This window comes from Hetaerina americana, unplaced genomic scaffold (genome assembly GCF_022747635.1).
Source record: "Hetaerina americana unplaced genomic scaffold, ioHetAmer1.1.p SCAF_6, whole genome shotgun sequence".
NCBI classification, from domain to species: domain Eukaryota; kingdom Metazoa; phylum Arthropoda; class Insecta; order Odonata; family Calopterygidae; genus Hetaerina; species Hetaerina americana.
In genome coordinates this window covers 58,040,716-58,066,228 of record NW_027287205.1, presented here as the reverse complement: position 1 = coordinate 58,066,228, position 25,513 = coordinate 58,040,716, and the positions used below count along the sequence as shown (strand labels likewise).

Sequence of the window (25,513 nt, the reverse complement as noted above, 5' to 3'; positions counted from 1 at the left end):
AAATATTCTCTAACACATAGTTAAGCGCCGGTAAAGAAATATTGGCATTTAATTTTCTATCAACACAAAGCTATTAGTCATAATCAAAATTTTGAATCATGACTTCAATGTATATATATTCTAAATTTAATTTATAGCCGACGACATTTTTTTAATACTCGAAAACCCAATTCGTTTGAAGGTGGAATTTACCACACCCATTCCAGACGTTTTCCAATGCTATACATAGAATTGGAGAAGATGAGTTTTCAACCCTTCACACAAGTATACTCATTGAATACGAGATATGATTATTCCATTTCCGTCGAGATTAGAACTACATCAATCAGCTATTGGATTGTAAAAACGCGGCATCTAAAATAAAATAGATTGCTCTGCTTCTCTAACTTCACAGCTGTCAGAAATTTCTACTGACTATCATGCGTATATCCTCACAGTTGCGTAGGCATTTCTCTGGATATATTTCGCGCCATCTCATGTCATGCCAGACGTTATGCGGAAAAATCTGATTCGATTCTAATATAAGGACGATGAAAAACTTAAGCCATGAAAAAATGATATCATGTTCTTAAATTACCGATGAAAAGGCAATTAGTAAACTTACGGGGGCACTTCCAATTAAGTCACCAATGAGTTGCTGCATATGTTTCACCCATTGCGATGTGCACATTTGAATTGCTACCCTGGCGTTGGATGGAGGAATTTGGCAAAGTAAATTCTGCCAGTGCATTGACCTGCACCAGTCCGTCAGCGTGAAAGAATAGACATCCTTTGACCCTCCCGTGCGCGCGCATACCTTCTGAATCAGCCCTGGAACTTCGGACACGGCCTCAGAACTAAAGGAGTTTTCCTCCCCGGAAGCAAATGAGCTCGAGGGTTAATAGTCTTGATTTTGAATAAGGGCGGGCGGGCTGAAGGAGAGGACAGGGAGACGAAAGGTTGGATGATAAAGGCTCGAAAACCATCTCACGGGCGACAACGATTCCTTCGACCCAATTCCCACACATTTTCAAAACTCCTCCCCAACTTCCACATCACCAACAAACTAACGCCCGAACCAACCCCCTCCCCACCCCGAATCCCTCCGCTGACGATCCCGTGGATTCTTTCCTTCTCCCTCTCATGTCTCTCTCTCTCCCCGGCGCCCCTCCCACCTCCTTCTCCTCCCCATCATTCGCGGCCTTCCCCGCCGGAGCTCGAAATTCTCCCTCCTTTTTTCCTCTTTCCTGCTCTGCAGATAACAGCTCGCCGAAAAAACCTCGGCGGCGCAAAATCTCGTTATAGAGAAACCCATTCAGATGCAGATTCAAGAGCGGCGGCGGGCGGATGGGGTGGGGTGGGAGGGCGGGGAGGGAGTCGGGGGAGAGAGGAAGCGGGGGCGATGGATGGAGAATGAGGAAGACGCGGGAAGGGTGGCGACGGACGCGGGGGTTGGTGCGTGCGGACGGAAGAGAGGTGGAGAGGAGAAAAATTCCGAGGGAGCAAAAGAGTGCACGATAAGGTGCCCCGTATGGAGAAGGGAGGGGGGAGGGCTATGGGGAGGGAGGAAAATTCGCGTGGTCCCTGTCGAAGCGATGGCGAGGGTTAAGAGTGGCAGTGGAGATGAGTGGGGCCGAATGCTTTCAAAGGTCCCCGAACTGTATACAAGGAGGGCGAATGCCGTCGCCATAAATAAAATAATTTTCGTTAACTCCGGTAAAAAACGCGAATCAAACACTCGCAAACACGTAGGCGAAGGTGCCCCATTCCTGTTGGCAGTTCTTTGCAAATGCTCTCATTATTTTAGTGTAATCGTTCGCATCTACTTGAAGAGCGACAACCTTTACGTAGTTTTCATCTACCTTCTCCTCATTATAAATGAATGCCAATCGAAGAAACATTTCATTTAGAGAAATGGTGTGGCATGCGAGAAGGCTTTTGCATAACTTGTGGAGTAGGTATCATTTCATCTCATTACACGTGATTTGCAGGGCATACATTACATCAACGGATAGCTAATGAACATCAACGGGATAAAAATGTCCCACTTATGCAAGTAGTTATCCTCATTTTATTTATACATCTCGCCAGATACTTTTCATGTCGAATCAATTGTAAACAGAGCATCTACATTTATAGTCATCTGAAAACGGTTATCTGAGCATTATAACCAATGACGCATGAAACTTGGCATAACATGAATATCACAATTAGAGTAGAATACTCGTATATAGTATACTTAGCTTAAGTACATGGTAAATATTGATTGCAAACGTAAGGGTAGGTACAAAATAGTTCCTTTGAAAGGATTCATTACAAAATCTCTGAACACTGGAAAACTGAAAGGTTAAAAACATGTTATAATTACTGTTTTCGAAATAAGTCAAAACAAATAACTGCCATTTAATGTTCCCAGAGTTAAGAATTTTTTTAAAATCAAGGTAAGGTGCTACCCTATGGAACAGTTGGGGATCTTTCATTACTAATGCTTTTGCTACTTCTCAATGCGATCGGTGTCTTCCATCAACAACACCAATCAAAAAAAAGGAAGAGCAAGAGGAAAAATCCTTAGTGGTCACGCCCTTAACAACACCAATTTAGGACGATTCAACTCATGACAGGTTTTTTCCTCCCTTGATTTGTCAGGAAAAATACACAAAAGAGCTCCTAAAATTCTTTTTCCGGCACAAGTCGCGGAAAGGGACCAAAAAAATATCCCACGGGACTCCGAAATGCAATCAATCAATCAGTCAGTCAGTCAGTCAATTTTTTTCAGTCACCAAGGTATTGCGTGCAGCTCGAGGAGGAACATCAGGGAAAAATATATAAGAGAAGCGGAAAAGTGCAAACTCGCAAGGGGGACGTGAGGTAGAAAGGGCTAAGGTTCTCTGGAATGCAACGCGGGTAGTCCCGTGATTGAAGTGCGTGCCCGGGGATGGTTGGGGGGGGGGTTGCGAGGGAAGGTTTTGGTGGCCATGGGAATGGAGAGTCGTGTCCGCCCCCGACTTCCTCCCTCAACCACCTGGGGGATGGATGGATGGATGGATGAACGGGGAGGATGGGGTCGGGGGTTATCGGGAATTGGGAGGTGGAGGTAAGACGGGAGTCGGTGGTTGAGGGGCGGAAGAGACTCGGATGGGGAAAAATGCTCGTGGGGTTGGAGAGGGTGAGGGTGGAAAGAAACATGGGACGGAGGGGAATAAAAAGGAAAAGCAAATCTCTCTCTCTCCCCCACCTCTCTCCCCCGTCTCTCTCGTAGATGGAAGCAACGTGAGACCCTTACAAATTGCCAACATCTTCCGCGCGTTCTTCTGGGCAATTCCTCCCCGTTCCCCGCCGCCACTTCACCCCCTCCCAACGACCAACGTTCCCCTTCATATCATTACATTAACTCCCTCCTGTAACGATCCGCCCTCCCCCAACCAATCCGCACATCTGTCGAAGCGACTTCCTCTACCGACGATTCCCTTCCGCTCTCTTAATTTTCTTCCATTGCATCGCATCATTCCCATTCGACCGTTTTCTCAATTTTTTTTAAACCCCCCCTCCGGTGTCTCTTCTACGGATCTCAGAATAATATCAATAGACGTGGGCAATCGTCGGAGAAACCTTTACCAAGGCTTTGTAACGGTGATAGCCATCGAAAGACTGCTACGTAAAGATTCCAAATACTTCTGTTTATCGATGTAACAACGGCCGGCTTATCTTCAAAGAAAATAAAACGAGAATGATACTCGGAGAACATTACACACGATCACTTTTATCTTAGCCGTTTTTGTAGAATATTTTCAAATTAAAATTTTAACCGTGATTATCGAATGCGAACGACAAAGAGCAACGCATTTAGCTCATTTCCACCGAAACAATTTTGAAAGTGTAAGTTTATCGCAAAATTAATCTAGAAAGCTTCAAAAGCTTTAAAGCGGATCAAAAAAATCCAAATCACAGCACAAAACTAATTTCAACTGAACAGCAGATTTATTTCCTTGCGAAATACATAATTACCATCGAGGAGGCCCACACGCAGTTTTTAATTGCCACCTTTTCAATTTCATTTCAGGTAATTCGAGCAAGGGCATGAAAGTTTGCCTCTTCCTAATCCGGAGCAAGAGAGATTTTCAATATTTCGATATTCCTGAATTTATTGGAGGGTCGGGCTCACGAACGACTGACCTCTTTCCAAAAAAAATTAACCGATTTCCCCTCCTGAATGCTTCTTCCTTTCCCATCCACCGCGAGATCACGTGACACACGGGTATGAACGTCATCACACCCCTTCCCTCGGTCCTTCAATCCCGCCCTCCGGCCCCTCGACCTCATATCTACTGTTCAACACCCGACTCCTAACCCCTTCGCCATCACAGAGCCCCTCTCCCCTTTCCCCCAACAAAGAAAAATCTCGAAAACTGCCTAAATGGCAGCCGTTCTTAAATCAACAACGATTCTCATTCTCTCACCACCTAAAAACATTTAATATCTCTCGTAAAACACAACATACAAGAACGCTAACGAACACTCCCACTTTCAAAAGCCCCGATAACGCGTGGAAACATGCAAAATAAAAATGGATTAAAAAAATTAAAATCTTTTCACCAAAAATATATTAATTACACTTTACTATTTCGCAAAGTCACCATGAGGAGACCAACTGGCGGACCTAATTAAGAAAACCACCAAAAAACGTCAAGGAGGATCACCAATGAGAAGGCAGAAAATTTGTAAACAGATACCGACAATATGCGAATACTCGCAGCGGAATATCAGCGGGACGGCCGAACGTTCAACGACGCTCACCGTGGTGACGTTTCAAACATGAAATTTGCGGTCCATCCGTTGAAGCCCTCTTCATATCCCCCTCCCACAACCCCCCCCCCCCGATCCCGCGTTATCCGCGCACACGCTCCGGAACCCGATTCGTCTCGGTTCCCTCGGTCGGGAGAGTGGCGCCTGGGAGACGACCGCGCGTGTTTTCTCGGTCTGACGCGAGAAGGGAGGATGGGAATGATGGGAGTAAGGGAGGGTGCATTCCACCTCGTCCCCATCCTCAAGACGACCCATCCTTTCCCACCCCCTCCAAGGGGACGGCTGTGCGCGCGGCGAGATCGAAAAAAATTACCGCAATTATATCGGCTTCTAACTCTTGTTCTCGGGGTGGGGAAACTTTTGCCGCCTACTCTTCCCTTTTTTCATGCCGCTACCGAGCCGAGCCACGTGGTGACTACAGACCACAGGCTTGAAGGAGAGGGAGAGAAGAGAGAGTGAGCATTAAACTGGATCACTTTCTTACTTGTCGAGGCCGAAGACGCCCTTTGAGAATTATGCCCCTATGTTCTATGAATTTATGCCCGAGGTAATAAATCAAAAAGAACCTGAATTATTGTCAACGAGTGGGAAGCGACAGGCTCAGATTCAAGGGCGAGATTGTTCATTCCATGATTTTTTCACCAATCAGTTACCTTCCATTAGTGCACTAATTGGGAGATAGTCAAACAGACGGAATGGGATTCGTTGAGTAGCGCACACGACATCCATTCCTCAATCATACATAAGCATAGTCTTCACGGATCTTCCACCACGCCAGGCATTAGCTGTCGACGTTTCAACGGCAAGTTATCGAAACATAGGAAGCTCATTAGCTGGCCTGATGGAAGACCAGCAGAAAACAGTGCACACTCGTAACATGAGCGCACAAAAACAGCTAACCATCAATTTATATGCACATTAAACTTTTATTTTTGGCACTGAGACATCGTAGTACGTTTTAATCTATATGAAAACTACGCTGTTAGGTGTAAAATTAACGTTTTCTCCATGATGGATACAATCAGCAGAAAAGAGGTCGCAAAATATGAAACGCTGAGAAAGAAAGGACTATTGGCACTTCTAAAAAAGGCATGCTCATCTCTCACCAACTGCTTGTGACTTATACTTGCAAATGAAACCTTATCCAACCTCGTGAACCGGTATAAAAAGTTTTCGAAACGAATACAAATCAGTTCCATAAGGGTATGTCTCGAAATATTTTTTACCACCAATGTTTTAGGTTTGATAGAGGGATTTACCATCCAACATCTGCCCAAAATAAATTTAGAACGGTTTGAGATATTAAATCTACATCATTTTTCTAACATTCTCATTCGCCAATCACCATTCGATACCATCATACGCTTAGTAGAAGTCATGAAATGAGACTTGGGACACCGAAGCGATGAATACCACGGAATACTTGCTTGCCTCCGCGCTAATAATTGGGATTTCTTTCAGACAATGTCCGGGAAGAAACTTTCCTATGTGGTCCCAATCTGAACAAAGATATTCGATTCGGTGAACAGAAGCTAGCAAGTCCACGCACGCTCTTGTTAATCGGATAAATAGTTTCCGACTCGCTGAGCATGACCGTAGAGTGGAAGCCATTGCGGGCAATGGAATTGCAACTTTCACTGGGCATTACTAGTAACTAAGTGAGCACCGTTCGAGTAGAATTAATGAAATGGTATGGGGATTAATTATTTTCTCTTATTCCCAACTAACATAACAAATGGGCCCACATAATCCCTGATGATGGCCCCTTTCAAGAGGGACTTTAAACAAGCACTTCCCCGGGCGCATGCCACCCTCCCTCGACTCCCCTCAACGACCCGCCGTGAGCATTTTGCGTGCAAGACGACGGACGGACTCCTGCCTCTTAACACAGCAACTCCTCCGCGTAAGTAAACCCCCCCCCCCACACGGGCACGTAAATCACTTTTATTAATAGCCGTAATGCTCTGGATAAAAGATGAAAAAAGGGACACCTCCGGAAAAAGAAATAAGCAGGACTATCAATCTTAACTCCCGGGGAAGTCCGTTCATTCCAGACTCTCTTCGCTCCATCGCCCGGCCCTCCCTTCCCCCGCGACCGACCGTCCCCCCCTCCATGTCCACCCCCGCTCCCATTCCGGCCGAGAAACCCCACCCCCACACTCATTCCTCCGAAGGAAATGGGAGAGGAGGCGGAGGAGGTGATGGGTTGGAAGGAGGAAAAAACAGACCGGTCTCACGAAGACGCACGTGTTCAGACTGTGGGATGATAACGGGGGGGTTCAATCTCCGCGAGGACTAAATCCCCCCCCCAACGACCCTCCCACTCCCCCATCCCGTCCCTCCACCCCCTCCGTCCCTTTCCAACTACGCCCCCCCGTCCACGAGCACCCCCGCACATCTTCCTCATCCTTTACCGAACTCCCTCCCCCTCTCATGCCTCTCCCATTCAGAAATTCCATCTCTCGGGTAGCGTGCCCTTACATTTTCCCTCCGCCTCAACCCCTTTCACATTTTTATCCCTTTCTCCACCACCGCACCCTCGAGGGCACAAGGCCGCTCCCCCCCCTTTTTTTCTCATTTGCTTCCGGGGTATGGGAGGGGGCGGGAGTGAGCGGCGTTGGAGGTGAGAGAGGCAGCAGGTACGTACATAAAAATGATTCTTATCCCGTGCGATAAAGCGGCGGGGACAATGCAGGAGGCGCGCTACCTTCACCCGCGTCGCACTGTCCTTTCTTCGTCCTTTGCGAAACACTCGAGTACTCTTTCGAGGATTTGGGATAGAGAGGGGGAGCGGGACAATTTCTTCTTCTTCTTCCGCACACCAAACGAGATGCGAGGGAAAACCGCCCGAATCACTGAAAATTGCATCGGACGGAAAGAATACTTCGCGATATCGTTGCACAAAATAATTTAGAATCGGGAGTCACTCGATGCACTAAAATAACCTGTAAGTACCAAGCGACTAGGAAAGAGATTTAAGAGGCGTATTAAGAGCTTAACGCTGATAATGAAAGCTAAGCCACCGGATTACACCAGTACCTCGGTAAAAAAAACATTGAGGAACCAAGGAAAATGCGAGAGAAGGGGAAGAGTGGAAAGAGTATTAGAAATGTCATCGTATCCACGACGTACCGTCTTTTAAGTTAGACGGATATGATGGAGAACGAACTCAACCGTCGCAGCGCAGTCGATAAAACTTAAGCATGCAAAAAACAGAGATAGGAAAAAATCCAAGTTACAAGAACACGCCACCTTTGAGACACATGCCGTACTTTAAGACCATAGTTACTGCGCAATTGCACGCCGCGTGAACAAAAGAAATACGGACGTGTAGGCAAATCACAAGCCAATATACCATAGGATTTAATGATCATTATTCGTGAAGTACCTCCGAACGGTTATGGGGATTAAAAAAAAACGAGTTCGCCAACTTTCAACCAACCGCTCCATTTCCGACCGTCACGACAATATATATAGGTAAGCCACGGAAAGCAGACACTGCTAACGGTAAAAGAAAACAAATAAAAAGACCCGAGGACGGTAGGAGAGCCGACAGTCAGATTTCGACGGGATCGACATTTTACGTGCTTTATTATGAACGGTCGTTGAAGGTAATCTTCAGAGGCGTACGGCCGAGCGGGCACGGATGAGTCCGTGACTGACGGCGGAGGCGAAGTGGTAAGAGGGGGGGCAGAGGAGGGGCAAACAAGGTATACGGCTGGCACGGCCGTCGGCGGCATGAGGGAGGAATGCACTGATGCGAGCGAGGGGATTGTTGCATTCGAAATTCCTTCAAACCGGAAGGAAAGGTCAAGTCTTGAGGGCTTCGAGCCATCGGAGAATGGCGCGCGGAGGGAGAGAGGGAGGGAGCGTCACCTGGCGGACAAGGCGGGAAGTGGGCACGTGATGCTGGTTGCGATGCTGGATAATGGACGAGAGCAAAATGCATTGGACAGAAAAAGGGCTAAAAAAATCTCTCCACGCCATTCCTCGAAGCTAAGGTTTAATTCACAAGTGCTAGTGTGTGTCTCGAACAGAATATTCTTTGTTAAAATACTCCTGCAGCACCGCAATTCCGTTTCACCACATATGATTGAAAAACTTCCATTGCGTTTATAACATTTCAGGAGAACTTCTCAAACGACTTGAAGCTTTGAGAAACATGCACCAAATAAGTTTTATGACGAAAATTCAAGGCTTCTAAACATCAAAATGATGTGGTATGGTTTACAAATGATTTCGAAGGTAATAACATACACGTAGGCAACGAAACCGAATGAAATGGTTGTATTTACAGGGCAGTAACATTCAACGACTGATTAAAAATAAGTATATTCGACTTCAAAACCTATGCGCTTTGAAAAAAAAACAAATTTTAGTTAAATAAATGATTTCCTAGAATTTTGGGACAAAAATGTAATGTAAATTTTAAAAAATATTTTATCATTCGACAACTACAGATATTATTACAAATTTAATGATGTTTCATTTTCCCCGAACGACTATGGTAACTTTTCCATTATGTTGAGTACGTAAAACGGTGAACTACCCATCACCATTAAATATAAAAGCTTTTCGATTGGTCTCGGAGATTAATTTACGTAAGATGACGTCCTAAAAGATGAGGCAAACCGATTGTGCATCATTGTTCTTTTCTCTCCAGCCCCAAGGAATATCAAATTCGACATTTAACGTTCCGATACGAGAGAACCGCAGATTGAGAGCACGTTTCCAGGTATATCTATCATTAGCGAGCGTAGCACATTCAGAACTCTAAGAGGCAATGAGAGGAGGGCATTCTTGTACCCATCCTGAAGTGCTCACGATAGGGGCGGCCACCAAACTTTGCCCCCTCCTGAGCGGAGAACGTTCATCTTCGGAAGCCAACAAACGAGGAACACCATCCGACATAACGGAATAAATTGAGAGAAGGCAGAAAAGTGAAGGGGCTTGGATTTTGATGAGACGAGGGACTGGAATTCGGAGGGGGGCATGAGAGGGCAGGTACGGGAGAGGTGGATGGGAGAGGGCGGCGGGGAGGGAAAGCGGTGGAGATGGAGAGCAGACATGGTATAAAAAGGAGGCTGTGCGGTGCTCGCAAACCAACGGACAGAGAGGAGGACGAGGTAGACAGACGGAGAGAGAGATAGGGGCTTGAGATAGGGGTCGGAGGGCAGTTAGGCCCTTAACAGAGAGGACTTATGCGTCCCGATAAAATCTCTCCAATCACACGAGAGCCAGTTGCTTCTTAGCCCACGCCACGCCAAACCACCCTCACCTCCCAACACACACCCCCACCCACACAGACCACCGCACTACGCCGGGGAGAGGCCGTGGGGGTAAGAGGGTCGGAAGGGGAGTAGCCGCGCGCTACAAACCGACTCGACAACCTCGCACACCCTCCTTGCTTACACACACACCCTCGGGTGGGGGGAGAAGAGACTGGCCGATCCCGACTCGCTCATCCCTCCACCCCCCACCCCCCCTCTCCCGCAACCCTTCCCTCGCACCACCACTCACACTCCCGATGACGAGCAACTCACTCTTCGACCTGTGCACGACGCCGAGGAAGGTGGCGGCCCAGCCCCTAACTCTCTCTCGAGAATATCCCATGGCCTCCTTCCCCCCCCCCCCCCCTCACACCACACGGTGAGCGGGAGCGAGGAGTTGGCAGGGTTGCGGCGGACCGGGGCGAGACGGGTGAATTGGGGAGGGAGGATGCGGCCGCCGACTGGCGCTGACGAATGATCCCCAAACTCTGCATGTCTTGGCTTTTCCTCCCTTCTCTCGGGAAAGTCTCCGCGATTTTCCTCCATATCCAAACCTCTACGCGTGCGTCCAAGTCTATTTCTTCGACGCATAACGTTTGGGATGAAACGAAAACTAATTACGAAAATCCAGGGGTACGGGCTCCTCCATAATTATTTATGGCGTGCTATTACGTATACATAAATACCAGCACCCATATATTTTTATATGATCAATGAGAAATAAGTTACGATTAATTACGGCATTTAACTTACATACGCCGACATATATCACCGACATTAACCTTGGCTAGGGATGACAAACCTCGCTAGCCATGAAGCTCTAGCTTATTCCCCAACGTGATGAAGGTATGTCAATATTACATCGTGAAAAAAACACTACTTCAACAGAAACAGATTTTTGCAACCCGCATTTCGGAGACGCATCTAGCTGCGATAAATAAGTTTGCACTTACACAGAGAAAAAGCAAAAAAAACAAATTTGCGTACATGCATTAGTGTCCAAAGTAGTCAACACAGATTAAACTTCCCTTTCGCAGAACAGAAATAACAAATCAATCTCGCCAGGTTTAATCAAAATCCAGCGCTTGAGCCAAGTTTCTCTGCAATTTGGTATGAAGAACATCGGCTACTCGATATTGCAACACATTTATAACAACCGAAATAAAGCAAGTGAGGTAAATGAAATCAACAATTAAAAAGAATCCTCAATGTAGTACCACTGGTTAATTTTTAGCCATTCCACTCAAGCTTGACATGTATCAACTCCAAGAAAATAATTCTCCGAAACAAAACTTGATAACATCTGAATCCACTCGATTTCGTACATTAGCAGTGAAACGAGGCTTCTATTCACTTATAATGATGAATAACATGAATATATCTACGATAAAGAAACGACGGAAGATACTTTTCAATTTGAAATGATGCACTTCAGTTAATTTTTCTTGTAGAGAACCGTATTAGAGACACGTCGTGTGATCCCATCCTCATTAAATAGTTATCAAACCTGTTCCAAAGCATCCACGGAAGAAATGGGGGTTGAATTTATTTATGTGTACGCAGCATTCTTGCCAACTGCCGAGACATGCCCCTCTATCAACATCGCGTTCCACCCGATGGAAGTGAAACTAGTTTGATTACTGTAGGATAGAGGACAAAACAAAGAGGAGACAAGACCGCGACGTGCGACTAGGATACCATGTCGCGTTCTCTCCTGCCACGAAGACGGACGACACCACACACACATCACTCGACCGAGTACGAATGCATGTAAAGGTTCACATACCAATAAGAGGCTTACAAAACCATTACGATCAAAGAGCTGACTAAAATGACCATAATGACTTTTACGGACATGCAATGCATACGAGATATCATAGCTTAGAGTGGAAATACGCTTACAAAATTAATGCAAGTGTACACAGAGAAATAAAATGCACCTCAAACTTGCAGCTGATGATTTTTATTTTGAGTGTATTACGTTGCTGTTATTGGGAACCTATTCTACAAAATACATACCCCCCCGGTAGTCCATTAAATGAGCATTGACAAATTGAAGGAAAATAAGACTAAAGAAAGAATATTTTAATTCAATTCAAATGCTCTCTACTTTTGATGGCAAAACATAAGATTTTTTAATGCAAGAATGTACGCAAATTTTGAAGCTAAATTTTGCTCACAACAGAACACACTGATCCGAATGTAAGTAAGAACGCATTTTCCCAAACGTGAAATTGTGCAGCAAATAAAATCGAAAGCAATCTAAAACATTAGCTTGCATTTACGAGTATTTAAGTAGTGTAATAATATAAATACAAGCACTAAATAAATATGAGGTAACATTCTCTCCAGCTAGCGACGAAAACCGTCGCTCTTGTTAAAAACTTTCCGCAACCCACTAATAACTACAAAAAATAAAAATATTATTTTGAACCGATCCTTATCGATAGACATTTCGTGTGGGAGCAGTAATTGAATCGGCTGAATCCAATGCAATACACGCAGGGGGAGGAGGGGGGGTTTTACCACGTCTTTGAAAAGCTTGTCTTAAACGGAGACAGCTTTCGATTACAACCTCGACTATAAATTATAACATCACCGCTAAAAATCTCCTCTCTGCGTTACCCAAAAGAATTCCCGCTACAGCAGCGCCAGCTTAACTCGCAAATTTATCGTGATCATCAGGCCGTATCGATGGACTCATGCTAGACGAATGCGGAGCCCACTTGCCCTCGAGTCGAAGGGGAGGGTGGGATCAGGCAGGCCGAAAAGGAGCGAAAGACGGAGGTGATGGTGGAAGGGAACGGGAGTGTATGTACATAAGACCTCTCACGTGTGTGAGCGCGGTTGAGAAGGGAAGAGAGCGGAGGGCTAGGGAATTTATAACGGACTTGAAGGCGGGCCGTACGGGTGGAGAGGGTGAGAGAAGTGGAAGCCAGAAGAGGAGAAAGGACTGGAAGAAAGGAGTAGTGAAAAGAGAAGAGGAAAAGCGAAAGGGGTGGGGAGAGAAGCGAGAGGAGGTCGGGATGGTCGGGGGTGATGTGTGGGAGGGAAGCTAAAAGCATTGTCCGATAAAATCTCACGCCCAGCACACAAATATAAACAGGCCTCGGAGAAACATTACTCCTTTGAAAGGCAGCGGGATGAAGGTTTGCGAGGGGAAAGGCATGGGGTTGGAGAGGATGGGAGGGATATGGATGGATAAGCAACCTTTACCTCTGGGTCGAAATTGCGGACACTACACTTCCTGAGATGAATACACCCACCGGGCAACTTTCGGGGAGGGGCCGAGGGGGATCCGCTAGAGTGGCCCGAGCAAATGACTAAGAACCTCCGCTATGAGTACGCGCAGCAGAAAATTTGAAACTGTTCCTTTGATTGAGTGGCAAAATACGTACCCGTAGGAGTTGGAGAATGATTCAAAATTGGGTAGCGAACACGGCAAAATGGAAATGGACACGGTGATGAATAAATGAACTATAATTAATTTTACCCAGCGGCGAAAATTTGTTAGATCCTGACGGAACCGGGTGCGGGAAATGTAAATGAAATGACTCCATCGCGAGGAAGACTTCGGGGGGAAAAGCCAGTTTTGCGTAACGAGTAGACACGACCGTACTGCGAGTAAAGTGGCAAAATACGGGAAGCCGTCAGGAGACAATAACGAAGAGAGACTTGCTACACTCGTCACTTTATGATTACTCATTCCTCAAACTAGCGATCACAACGATTTGCATCCCTCTCGGCTCATTCCTTGTGTTCCGATGACGCCAACCCGATTAACTCGATGACTAAGAAGCACGCCGGTTTCTTTTAAGGTCGAAGGTTTGACAGCAGCCTACGAGGGCATGCAATGCCCTCGTAGGCTGCTGTCGGTGTAGGCTGTAGGTGATATATTAATTAATATTCATTGATTTAACGATGTAAAGGTTTGAATAAAAAATATGGCAGTGGGTGAACCCACTGATGGCTCACACCCGACACACACACAAAAGATTTTGAGAACACAATTTCCCTTTCTTAGGGGTATACACACGAATTTCGCATCAAACAGGCGACCGATCTCCGTTCAGTCAGTCGAGGACATTTGAGAGAGGAACTAGTGAGAGGTTTGGAGTTTTGTCAAGGAGGGAAGCAAGGGAGCACTGGCAATGAGAAGTGCTGTTGAGGCCTTTCAGACGGGACAAGGGGGTGGGTGGGTGGGCGGGGGAGTGGCTGAGGGGCATTGGGGGAAGCAGAGAATGGGTTTAAGAGAGCGTGCGCGGGGAACTGGGGGTGGCGTGGGGTGGGTGTGTCTTTTAATGGAGGCGGCTGAATGGAGAGAGAAATAACCACCTTTGGGTGTTCCACCGTGGGCGAGTGTTGATGGATGTGCTTGGAGTGAGACCGTGGTCGGGGCGAGAGGGAGAGGCGTGGGCGTCTCGGGGGTTGGCGTGAGCGAAAGGGACGGGGATTCAGGGCTGCGGGGAGGAGACACCGCGGAATGGGAAAGGGGAGGAAGGCTGTCTGTGAGAAAGAAGGGAGGGGGATGGGTATTCATTGAAGCAGATGGGGAGACATGCATGAAGGATCGCGTGAGATTGTGGGGGATGGATGACAGCAACTCTTAAGGCGTGAGGAAACAGGGGGGGGGATGTGAGTACAAGGGGAGGGCGGGTGATGTGGTCGGGAGGGGGAAAGGGGATGCGTGGCTCGGAAGGAATCAAGTAGCACATTCTCTTCCACATGAGAGAAAAAGGCGGCGTCCCTTTCTTCGGGGAGGATGGCAATAAATTTTAGTGCGTAAAATGGTCACATCCCATGTACGGGCGGGGGAGATATAAAAAAAAATAAGCTACTCCTTCACTCAACTCTCCCTATCCGATCTCGCATGCTCCCTATTATCTTATGAGACTTCATGCACTTATAAGTAAATGTTACCAGCTGCGTTAATCAGAGTTGTTGCGAAAAAATGCCGTCAAGTTTATCACCAAGTTCGAAATTATTTTCCATCTCGAGTGTTTTCAAAGAGTGATTTCTGGATGGGGGGAGGGGTTTACCTCGCAAGAATCTTCATACACACTCAGTCCCATTTTTTCCTCATAAAAACGTTTCCTTTGCTTTTATTAGCCCAATAACTGGAAACTTATATCTTTCGCCCATCCGTCCCATTCTCTCTGTTTCTCTGCTTCATTTTTCCAAGCACATGCGTACTTTAACAGTGAACTCTCCACTTTCCTGGTTGTTTAGATAGAAGATATAATTTTATGACCCCAATACCGCCCGAATAAAGACGCATCTCCTTTTTCGTTCTCTTTTCTCCCTTTCTTCTCTCTAGACATTCGGCTCCCTCCTTACGCGGCGGTTCTCGCCTTCTCCACGTCGTCCACCCCCGCAGCTCTCACCTGTCGTTAATAAAACGGGGCGACGCATAAATTAACGCCCTCTCCGATGTCGACGGGACGACACAGCGAGGTGACACTGTAACCTAAAAAAGAAGGAATCAAGGCGTTTACGCCACCAGCAAATGGGCCTCGCCACTTTCCGGAGCTCGGATCGGAAACTTTTTAAGGAATGAGTCGACTTGAAAGAGACGACAGACAATATTTTAACCTGATAAAAAAGTTAAAGCAAGACGCGTAACCGGTCTCAGCACTCCGTAACGCTATACTCCTCCGATGAATGTATCAGCAAGAGTGCACTTGGGGGATCGACCCATTTTTACAGAAGAAAACTGAATAAAAACGATCATTTCGTAACTACCAAATTGCGAAACGAAATTTGATATGCACGAGACCAAGGAGAAAACACAGAGACAAAGTATCCACTAATTTTACCACGCGGCTCCCTGGTGAAGCAATTGTATGCTGCTTATTCGGGAACTTAACGAGCAATATAACTAATATCAAGTCATATTCATAGAAAAATTACCAGACTCTACGTTAGAATAACTTTACTAACTTTCTCACCCACACCAGAGCTTCCTTTCAATAAGCTTTTCATATTACGCAGCTGTCTAGGTAACCTACCCACGTAATTGGATTCGATTTCAATTACGAGAATCCGGCTATCATCATCAGCCAGCCTTACCGAGGACTAATGAAAAGATTACACCAAAACCACACCATCTTTGAGGAGAACAATAAAGCCGCAGACGCCCGGGGATATCATTCGCCAATCTTAAAGAAACGAACTGCGAAAAAAATGAAACACACAAGAGGGCTTCAAGTCAGAACATCGATTCTATTTGCTCCTCTTGGAATGGCACACCTCTTTATTACGTTACCCACTCCTGCTCCCGCAACCTTTGAGGCGGCGAAAACGCGAATGAGATGGAGGGAGAGGGGGAGGGGAAGGGGGAAACGGAAAACAAATGACAAGACCCTTTGCGCCACGTCCACCACGGCAGTGGGAGGGAGAGCAAGACGGCGAGTGAGCGTCTGAGTGAGTGATATAAGGACAGGAGGGCAGGGAAGGAGGAGGGCTGAGTGGAGCGGGCGGGGGAGAGGCGAGGGACCTCCGCATGAGGAGGAGATGCGAAGTGGGAGCGTGCCCGGAGAAAAGAAGGTAACAAGAGCGGTCGGTCTTGAGGGCGGGGAGCGGCGTTGCCAAGTTGGGTTTTGCGAAGAGCTCCGCTCATCCGCTCTCTAAAGACCACCGGGGAGGGGGGGGGGGATAACCTGAAATTACACGACGACAACTGCACGGAGTTGCGACGATACCACCGCGCGTCGCTTCAAAAATCACAAGAATAGCTCATGACTCCGAACAAATTCTCGAGGCAGAAATTTAAACGTGCATTATCCATACTTTTTTACCTGCCGACACAAGCTCTTCGGAATTAACACGACTGGATGCCCCAAAGACCTGTTACGTTCCATTCCCTGAAATTACACGACGACTACTACACGGATAATCGAATAAATAACTCACGAATCCGAACAAATTGTCCTATACCCTATAGTACATGCATATCAATAGAAATTCTTAGCGGTCAAAAGCGGCTCGCTTGCAATCATTGGCTTTAGAGCACAAAGCTACTTTTCATGTGTCTTTTCAGCATCGGAAAAAGCAAACCGGAATAAAGTGAACGTTCATAATGTTAATATCATATTAAATATGCCGCGCGATCAATACACAAAAGTACAACATATACCTATTTGAATTCACGTTTTTATTCACTCAATCAGAAAACTTACGGCGAAACGAATTACGAAATAACTGAATGATTGCTTTGTGGAATGAGAAGAATTTAATTTTACCTCTCCACGAGAAAAATCGATCGAGAATTCTTAGTCATTTGAAAAATGAAAAGGAGTCGCAGCACTCGACAGTTTTGTCGCCTTGGCGACAAACCTTACATGTTTAAAAAAACAAAAACGCAACCAAAGGCGCAGGGCTGAATTGAACAAGCAGCACGTCATGCTCAGCATATCAATCACCTCAAGGGTGCAACATGGCAACACTGACGGCGAGTGACTCTTTCTGAAGAGGGCGGTAGGTGAAAAGGTTGCGGAGAGTGAGAGAGAGGAGAGAAAGTGGGAGAATTTAGATGGTTGTATAAAACATGGGCGGCGTGGGCGTGTGTGGCTTGGTTTAGGGAGAAGGCCGAGGAGAACTCACCCTAGTTGGTAACGGAAACAGGTATAAATACCGACGCGGGCGTGAAAACGGGATGGAGAGAAAGATCAAAAGGCAAGGACGGAGCGGAGAGGAGGGAGCGAGCGGGTGGGTGGGTCGAGGGAAGGCAAAGGGGAGACGAGTGGGAAGAGGGAAAACTCAAGGCGGAGGTGGCGAGGCAGAGATGGGGTTGGGGAGATATGAACTAAAAAGGTCCGTAAAGTCGTTTAGAACGCAACCAACTGGCTTAATTTCCCCCGACAGAAATTATTGCCTCAACCGTAAAAAGATCCAGACAATAACCGTACAAGGTGAGACCGTTTAATCAGACGGAAAGCGGCTACAAAAACGAACATAATACGGAGCAAATAAAACACACACGGGTAATAATAACGCCTGCATTTCCCGCTTCGTTATGGAGTTCTAGCGGAAGTCACACCTTCACCTCAAGTCTATTCGCGAGGGGAACGTGGGAGGGGGATGAGTGACAGTAATATGGCACATAAACAATCATCGACATAAAACAGAAGGCTAACTCACTCGCTAAATAAATGCGCATGTCGTCGAGAGAAATTTTATCAAAAAGGACATTTTAGTAATCATAGAAATATTTCAGTGCATAGTTTCCAAGGGTGCAATAATAAAATCAAATGTTTTCGTTGCTCCGAAGTGATTTGATCCGATAAAAGTTTATATAGCTAGCGCGGACATGCCAACAGCCCACATTTTCTACCACTTGAATATTTGACGGACGATGAACGCTGCAGAAGACGAATATGTTTTTATTCACACGACCACGGACGAATAATTTCGTTACCTAGGTAATCAAAATAACAATTTTGAGGGATCGTATCACGTGTTTCTTTTCTTTCGCTCCGCGATAATTAAGGGACGGGATTGAATTTACGACTGCAAATTTATATTCAATATTAAATGCATCTCTGTAGTGACCATCATTGACAGGGACTTTGACTAAGGGTATTAAGAAAAGACTCGTAAAAACTTTGATATGGAGCGTAGCTCTGTACGGTGCGGAAACGTGGTCATTGAAGCAGGGGGATAGACGTAGACTGGAGGCTTTTGGAATGTGGGAGTGGAGAAGAATGGAGAAGGTGAAATTGACAGAGAAGAAAACAAATGAGGAATACTTGGTATCGTGGGCGAAGAGAGGGGTTTGTTGAGAGAAAAACTATGGAGGCAGGAAAAGTGGATGAAGGGTGTACCGACCGGCAGTGGGATGTTGAACACTGTGATTGAGGGGAGAATGTTAGGCAAACGAGGAAAGGGAAGGAACAGGATAGGGTTGTTGGACGGGATGAAGGGAGGAAGAAGGTACTCAGAGATGAAGAGGGACCTAATTTAGAGTAGGAGAGTGGATTTTGTGTTTTGTTAGGAGTCCTAAAACATTTATTTAGTAGCTGTGTCCATGCAAAAACCTACCTTAACCGGCAGAATACCTAATAATAATAATTAAATCCATACGCGTATATCTCAATAGATGGGAATGCACCATCAAACAAATCCAAGACAAAATTATTTTTATAAGCAATTTCCGAATATCTGCATGGGTTTTTTTAAAACACAAACAGAGTAAAACAGCCGACTGGAAAATGAAACCATTTTCCTTATCCCTGACAGAATCTTATGTCCCTTCTACTGTTTTATGCCACACCCAACCTGCAGATAAAAGTCCTCTAGCCCGTAAATCCAGCGTTACTCCACCGGGTCTGAGCTGCTACGGAGACTGTGTTCTTTAAGTGAGCCTTTGTAACCATGGTGAATGTATAAAGCGAGGTTAGCGGAAAATGAAAGGTAATTCCGAGGAAAGAGAAGGAATAAAAGCAGGATAACCTTCCACACGCAAGAGCTGACGCGTAAAAATTATCACCGGAATCTTTCAACTGTCTAAAATTATGGTTGAATACCACCCTTGAGTATGATCTTCCGAATTCACTTTTATCGCCCTCACAAAAAACTCCCATTTAGTCATCAAAAATCCGACACGACCAATGATCCCTCATAAATCCAGCGAGTCCAAAGGAATGACTTTTTTTCTACCTAAACATAAAAAAAAGCTTAGCTAAATGCCACAAAATTCCAAATAACACGCTGCGCGAGGTATACGTACATGGTAATATTATTCTTTCCCAATCCCACCAGATTTAAATGCGCTCGTGGTTTAAGAGCGAAAGAAACGAGTGATCCATTTTTTTCTCTTTCGACCCTCACCACTGCGCTGCTCCGCAAAACCTGGCACTCTCCGACCAAACTTCGCGATACCCCTCAGCCGGCAGGAAGGAAAATAAAGAGGAAGGTGAGTACTTGGTTCCTATTACTTCGGGCACGAACTTTCACCACTTGAACACCCAATGACTATTCCCGACCCTGCCACCTCCTCTCCTTCCCACACCAAATTAGCGAGAGGTACGCGAGACCTCGCAAAGGGACGAAGGTGCTGCCGGGCGATGACGAGACGACGGGACATAAAAGTTGGAGAGGGAGGGAATATAACCGAGAAAGGGGTCTGCGAGGGGGAGGGGAGAAGGGCAAGCGAGGAGGAAAGTGAGTTGGGAGGAACTTGGTATCACTATCATCAAACTCTTGGGGATGAAAAGGGGCGTGGGGGGGTAATAAAGCGGTACTGCTGAAGTGTGGGCGATACGCCGTGGGTTGCGGGGGGGGGGCGAGACGGAGGAAGGGGCGAGGCATCCGGGAGTGGGTGAGACAGATAGCCGGCTTGGAACGGTGCAAGGGGTAGGGAGAATGTCTGTGTTTGTGTGCGTGCGAGTGTGTGTGGTGTTAATCGCCCAGGCCTTCCCACATCGGACTCCTGCAGATAACATCTCCCTCGGCAACCGAGCCTATATCGAAGCCTCAACCGAGCCGACAATATGTTAATTACCATCAATGAACACGGGTCGAGTGTCAAGCATGTTTAAGGGTGGGAGGAGGGAGGCTGGGTTTGTGGGGGGGAGGGGAGGAGGAGAGGGTGGTGTGGATGGAGGGCTGCGGGAGATGTATAGAGATAGGTAGTGGCATTGAATAGATTGAGGGTGTGGCGTATATATCACACCGCGATCGATTCGCAGATTTTAACGAATTGTTTCGAGAGAGCCCGCGGCGGAGATAGCGCGAGCCTGCCCCCTGAAGCCTTTAAAAGGGGTGGGGGGGTTTATAGGGGAGAGGTTAAATTGAAAATAATTCCCGCCGGGGAAAATAGCGAGGTGGTGACACTAATCGCTGAATAAGTTGGAAGGGGGGGGACTAATGAGGAAAACAGTGCCTTGTAAACGAACACGCGGGCGCTAATAAAGCGGGGAATTGAAGGTAACCACCTGAACGAGCGGGGACTCGCGACCCAACTTTTAATTGCACTTAATTACGAGCCATTACAAAATAAAAAGAACTCACGACGGTGAACGAGTTGAGTAGCATTTCCCAGATAAGACAAGATCGCGCGTGACCTGCTAACGCATTCGAAGGTTTTTATTTGTTCCCTCCAGGAAATGAATCGTCCATTGTTAAACGTTTGACACGACTCCCAAATCAATAACATCACATCTCGTGCGAGAGCGTAGGCGAACTTTTGCAAAAATGTTTATGCCTCCAGAATGGCCGCAAAAAGCACGCATTATTATATATATACATATATTTTTTTTAAGGGCACCCGATCAATGAGGCGCGCTAATTTATTTCCTTTCTTCGAAGAGCTTTTTATTACGGTGCGACATAACTCCGGCGCAGGGATTTTAAAAGCACAGGAAATGGGCAGATTACCATCTGGTTATGGCCGCAGTACACGAAGCTGCATGCTTAAGAATCCGATCCATAATTCACTGGAGACTGGAGATTTAGCAAATAAAAACAAACCTTCAAACGCTGCACTGCGAGACCATAAATAAAACACCTTTCCACTCCCATCGGCCATGCAAACGGGCGGAAGGGCTCCGGAGGAGGCGAGGGGGACGGGGAGAGGAGAGAGAGTGAGAGAATGGGCGGGAAAAAAATCCCTTTCTGGAATTCAACCAGAAGTGAACGAGAGGTAGGAAAGGTAAAAAGATAGAAAAACAACGGGCAATACGAAAACAACTCCGGCGCAATGCTCAACGCACCGGTGTGGGAAGGAAGAAAGATGGCTGCGAGAAGGAAAGAGAAGAGGCAGAGAGAGAGAGAAGCGAAAGCAAAACCTACAGAAGCTACTCACGCAGTCTGTTTGAGATGTTGGCTAATGACGTCGGGCGGGAATAAGCCGAGAGGGCGTAAAAAGAAAAGCAAATAAAAAATAAAAAGAAAAAAAATATATGCACGAGGACAAGGGGATGGGGGAAGGGACGAAATGCTTGTAGCGTGCGCGGAATGGTCGAGTGGGAGGGAGGTGGGGGCGGGAATGGAAGGAAGGAGACTCGGTGAGAGAAAGAAATAAGAGGCGGGGGAGATGGAGGCAAAAGAATGTGTGTGCTTCGCATGAGACGGACGAGGGAAGGAGGGTTAGAGAGGCCGGCGAGGAGGAGAGGCTCAAGGGGGGAGGAAAAGAAGCAAGTAGCCACTTTCACGGCTGTTCATTGCGGGGGCGGGGTGTGATAAAAGTTCGCAGATGTCACGCTAGAGGGCAGGGCGGAGGGGAGAATGAGGAGGATGCGAGGGCGGGCAGATGAAGGTGGAATCCAGTAGACACTTCACCGGTTGACTGTGGCACGCTTGTGCGTGTCTATATCGATTGGCACACGTTCATATACTGCCATGGTACGAGACAACCCAAGGAGAAGACTGCGACAGGGTGGACAAGAAAAGAAATTATAATGATATAACGACCTTGTCCCGAGGTTGATAGCAACAACCACGTCTATAAACATGCATGTACATGCCCTTCTCAACGTTCCCTTTCGAGGGGTAACAAGTCCAAAAGGCCAAACTTTGGTTTTATCTTTCAAAACACCTAGCCTCTCGCTTATATACTAGTTTTTTCTCCACCCTATCCTTTCATACCTCCTCCGTCCCTATCGTTTATTCAAATTATTCCTTTACGATACAAATAATTCTGCCATGTAATATTACATATACTTAAAAACACACGGGTTTACTAATTAGTGCAAGAGGTGCCTGCGGACTTGAGAACAAAAATCATTTCTTTCGACAAGAACATGTAAATCACGTCGTGGGACCTTCACGTACGTCTACATGGCAACCCAGTAATAATTATAATAACTAAAGTAAATTTAATGGTTAACGAGTTAGTTATACAGCTTGAACGTAACTGCTGGGCTTTCACTGAAAACTAATATTCTTTAAAAATGCACAACCCCAACAACGTTGTTGCTTAAAAATATTATTGGATTTTTTTTGCTAAGTATTAAGCGGTATAAATTATGATTCATGAAGACGGTCTCCCTGATGAAATAGTCCCGTAAGAACCTGGCAGAAGACATTTTCGAAGAGAAAAAAACATTTAATATTCAGAATCAAGATAACTCCGGTATCACTGCGTTATTCTTAGGCTTTCTAGGCCAAGCGTACAGGTACTACCTATACCCTAGGCCTTATTTCATTAATTGCAGGTATATAATTTACTTAATTAAGTTTACTACCAGAAAGCCAAGGCATTATTTATCATTTACGAGCATATTCAATCGAGATAAAAAACTTTCATTTCACATCCTACACCTGCGAAACATTTTTATTACCGCCTACAACCCTTATAATTGTAGAGAGAAAATTAATATCCACTTCCTTTGCAATGACACTCCTAGTCGATGAGAATAAAACTCCTCTTGCCTCCAGTCGGGGTGATTACATGCTGAAACCCTTGAGTATCCAGTCTATAAAGTGAATGGGTGGCGATTCTGACGAGGGTGATGGCTATGTGGGCAGCAGTGGAGAGGGTAGGGTGCTTCATATGTGTGAGGAGTAGCCGTAACATAGCGTGAATGGATGTCGTGAGAGGGAAGGTGAGAGGATTCGAAGCGTGGGAGGAGGTGGAGGCGTTCCGGCGGTTTGCTCGGCCAGGAACGGAGAGACGCCCTCGAGACCTCGGCAGACGGGAAGAGGGAAGACGGAGGTAGAGGGGCGGCGTGAGCAGGAGTACTTGTCCCTGATACGCTACGTACAAAGACACACACACAACACATGACGGAGGGACATATTTTCGGAAAACACAATGAATATAAACCTCTCGGTACACTCGCATAATCCCTCCTTTGTTTTAAACTCTAAGCTGAGCCAGTGTCACACAAATTTCGGTGTCACAATACTCCACAACGGGCGCCTACCGCTTCGTTTGCTCCGAAGCGCTGCGTGGTCGCTGAGCTGAGGGGTGTGGAAGTGTCTGCTGGCGGGACTCCCAAGGTTCGGAGCAATGTAAATAAGAACTCAAGGATTAAGGTCTGCGGTTTCACGAATTCAACGTACGGGCCGAATGTAAAAATTCACATCCTTAACTTGCTAATTAAAATTTTCTACGACTCAACAGGCACACACACCGAAAACCAACGCTCTTCAGCGATGACAAAAATATATGTAAAAAAATCCAGTTAAAAACTTACCTAAACATAGAAAAACAAAGAAAGGACTCTCACGAACAAGGTTGACGTTCCGACGGTCAAACGCTATCGTCAGAAAATGGGGATGGGGACACACATGTGTGTGTGTATATATATATATATATATATATTTATATATATATATATATATATTTTTTTTTTTAAGGTAATCTACCGGTTAAGGTAGGTTTTTGGATGGACACAACTACCAAACAAATATTTTATTACTCCTAACAAAACACAAAATCCATCCTCCTACTCTATATCAGGTCCCTCTTCATCTCTGAGTACTTTCTTCCTCCCTTCATCCCGTCCAACATCCCTATCCTGTTCCTTCCCTTTCCTCTTTTGCCGAACATTCTACCCTCTATCACAGTCTTCAACATCCCACTGCCGGTCAACACCCCCTTCATCCACTTTTCCTGCCTCCATAGGATTGCTCCCAACAAACCCCTCTCTTCGCCCACCATACCAAGTACTTCCTCATTTGTTTTCTTCTCTGTCCATTTCACCTTCTCCATTCTTCTCCACACCCACATTTCAAAAGCCTCCAATCTACGTCTATCCTCCTGCTTCAATGACCACGTTTCCGCACCGTACATAGCTACGCTCCATATCAAAGTTTTTACGAGTCTCTTCTTAACATCTCTTCTTACTCAAAGTCCCTGTCATCAACTCCCTCCTCCTTGTGAAAGCTTCTTTGCCTAGCGCAATTCTTCTCCTTACGTCCCTACTACTTTGACCGTGTTGGTCCAAAACACTACCGAGATACGTAAATTGTTCTACCTGCTCTAGTTTTTGCCCTCCTACTTTAATGTTAAGCTTAGCCTTTTTCTTTCTAGAAAATCGCATAACCTTTGTTTTATTAATATTGATTCTCATCCCATACCTGTCGCACTGAATTTCCAATTCACTCAGCAATGCTTGCAGCCCCTTGGCTGACTGACAAACTAAAGCTTGGTCATCAGCAAACCTAACTGATTTTACGAATTCCCCGCCCACCTTCATTCCTACATCCAGTTCTTCCCATGCCTCTTTGATCATTTCCTCGGCATACAGGTTGAACAGCATCGGTGATAATGGGCAACCCTGCCTTACACCTCTTCCTAACACTGCCCAACCGGACTCCCCGTTCCCCACTCGCACCTGAGCAGTCTGAGACATGTACAGGTTGCGGATTAGCCTCCTTTCCCTCCAATCTATTCCTATTTTCTGCAACGCGCACCTAATTTCAAACAGTATTCGATACGGTATATAGCAACAAACTGTGGGGTAACTTTACGTCGTCACGAAATAGACGTAGCGATAGAGGCTCGATTTGTGAAC

The 25,513-nt window shown here is 46.1% G+C and overlaps 1 protein-coding gene across 2 annotated transcripts in view; it reads right to left on the bottom strand.

The window, feature by feature from the left end:
- The window catches only part of LOC139694955 (transducin-like enhancer protein 4), a 485,346-nt gene that overhangs the window by 255,290 nt on the left and 204,543 nt on the right, over positions 1 to 25,513 (bottom strand). The gene's annotated exons all lie outside the window — the stretch shown is intronic.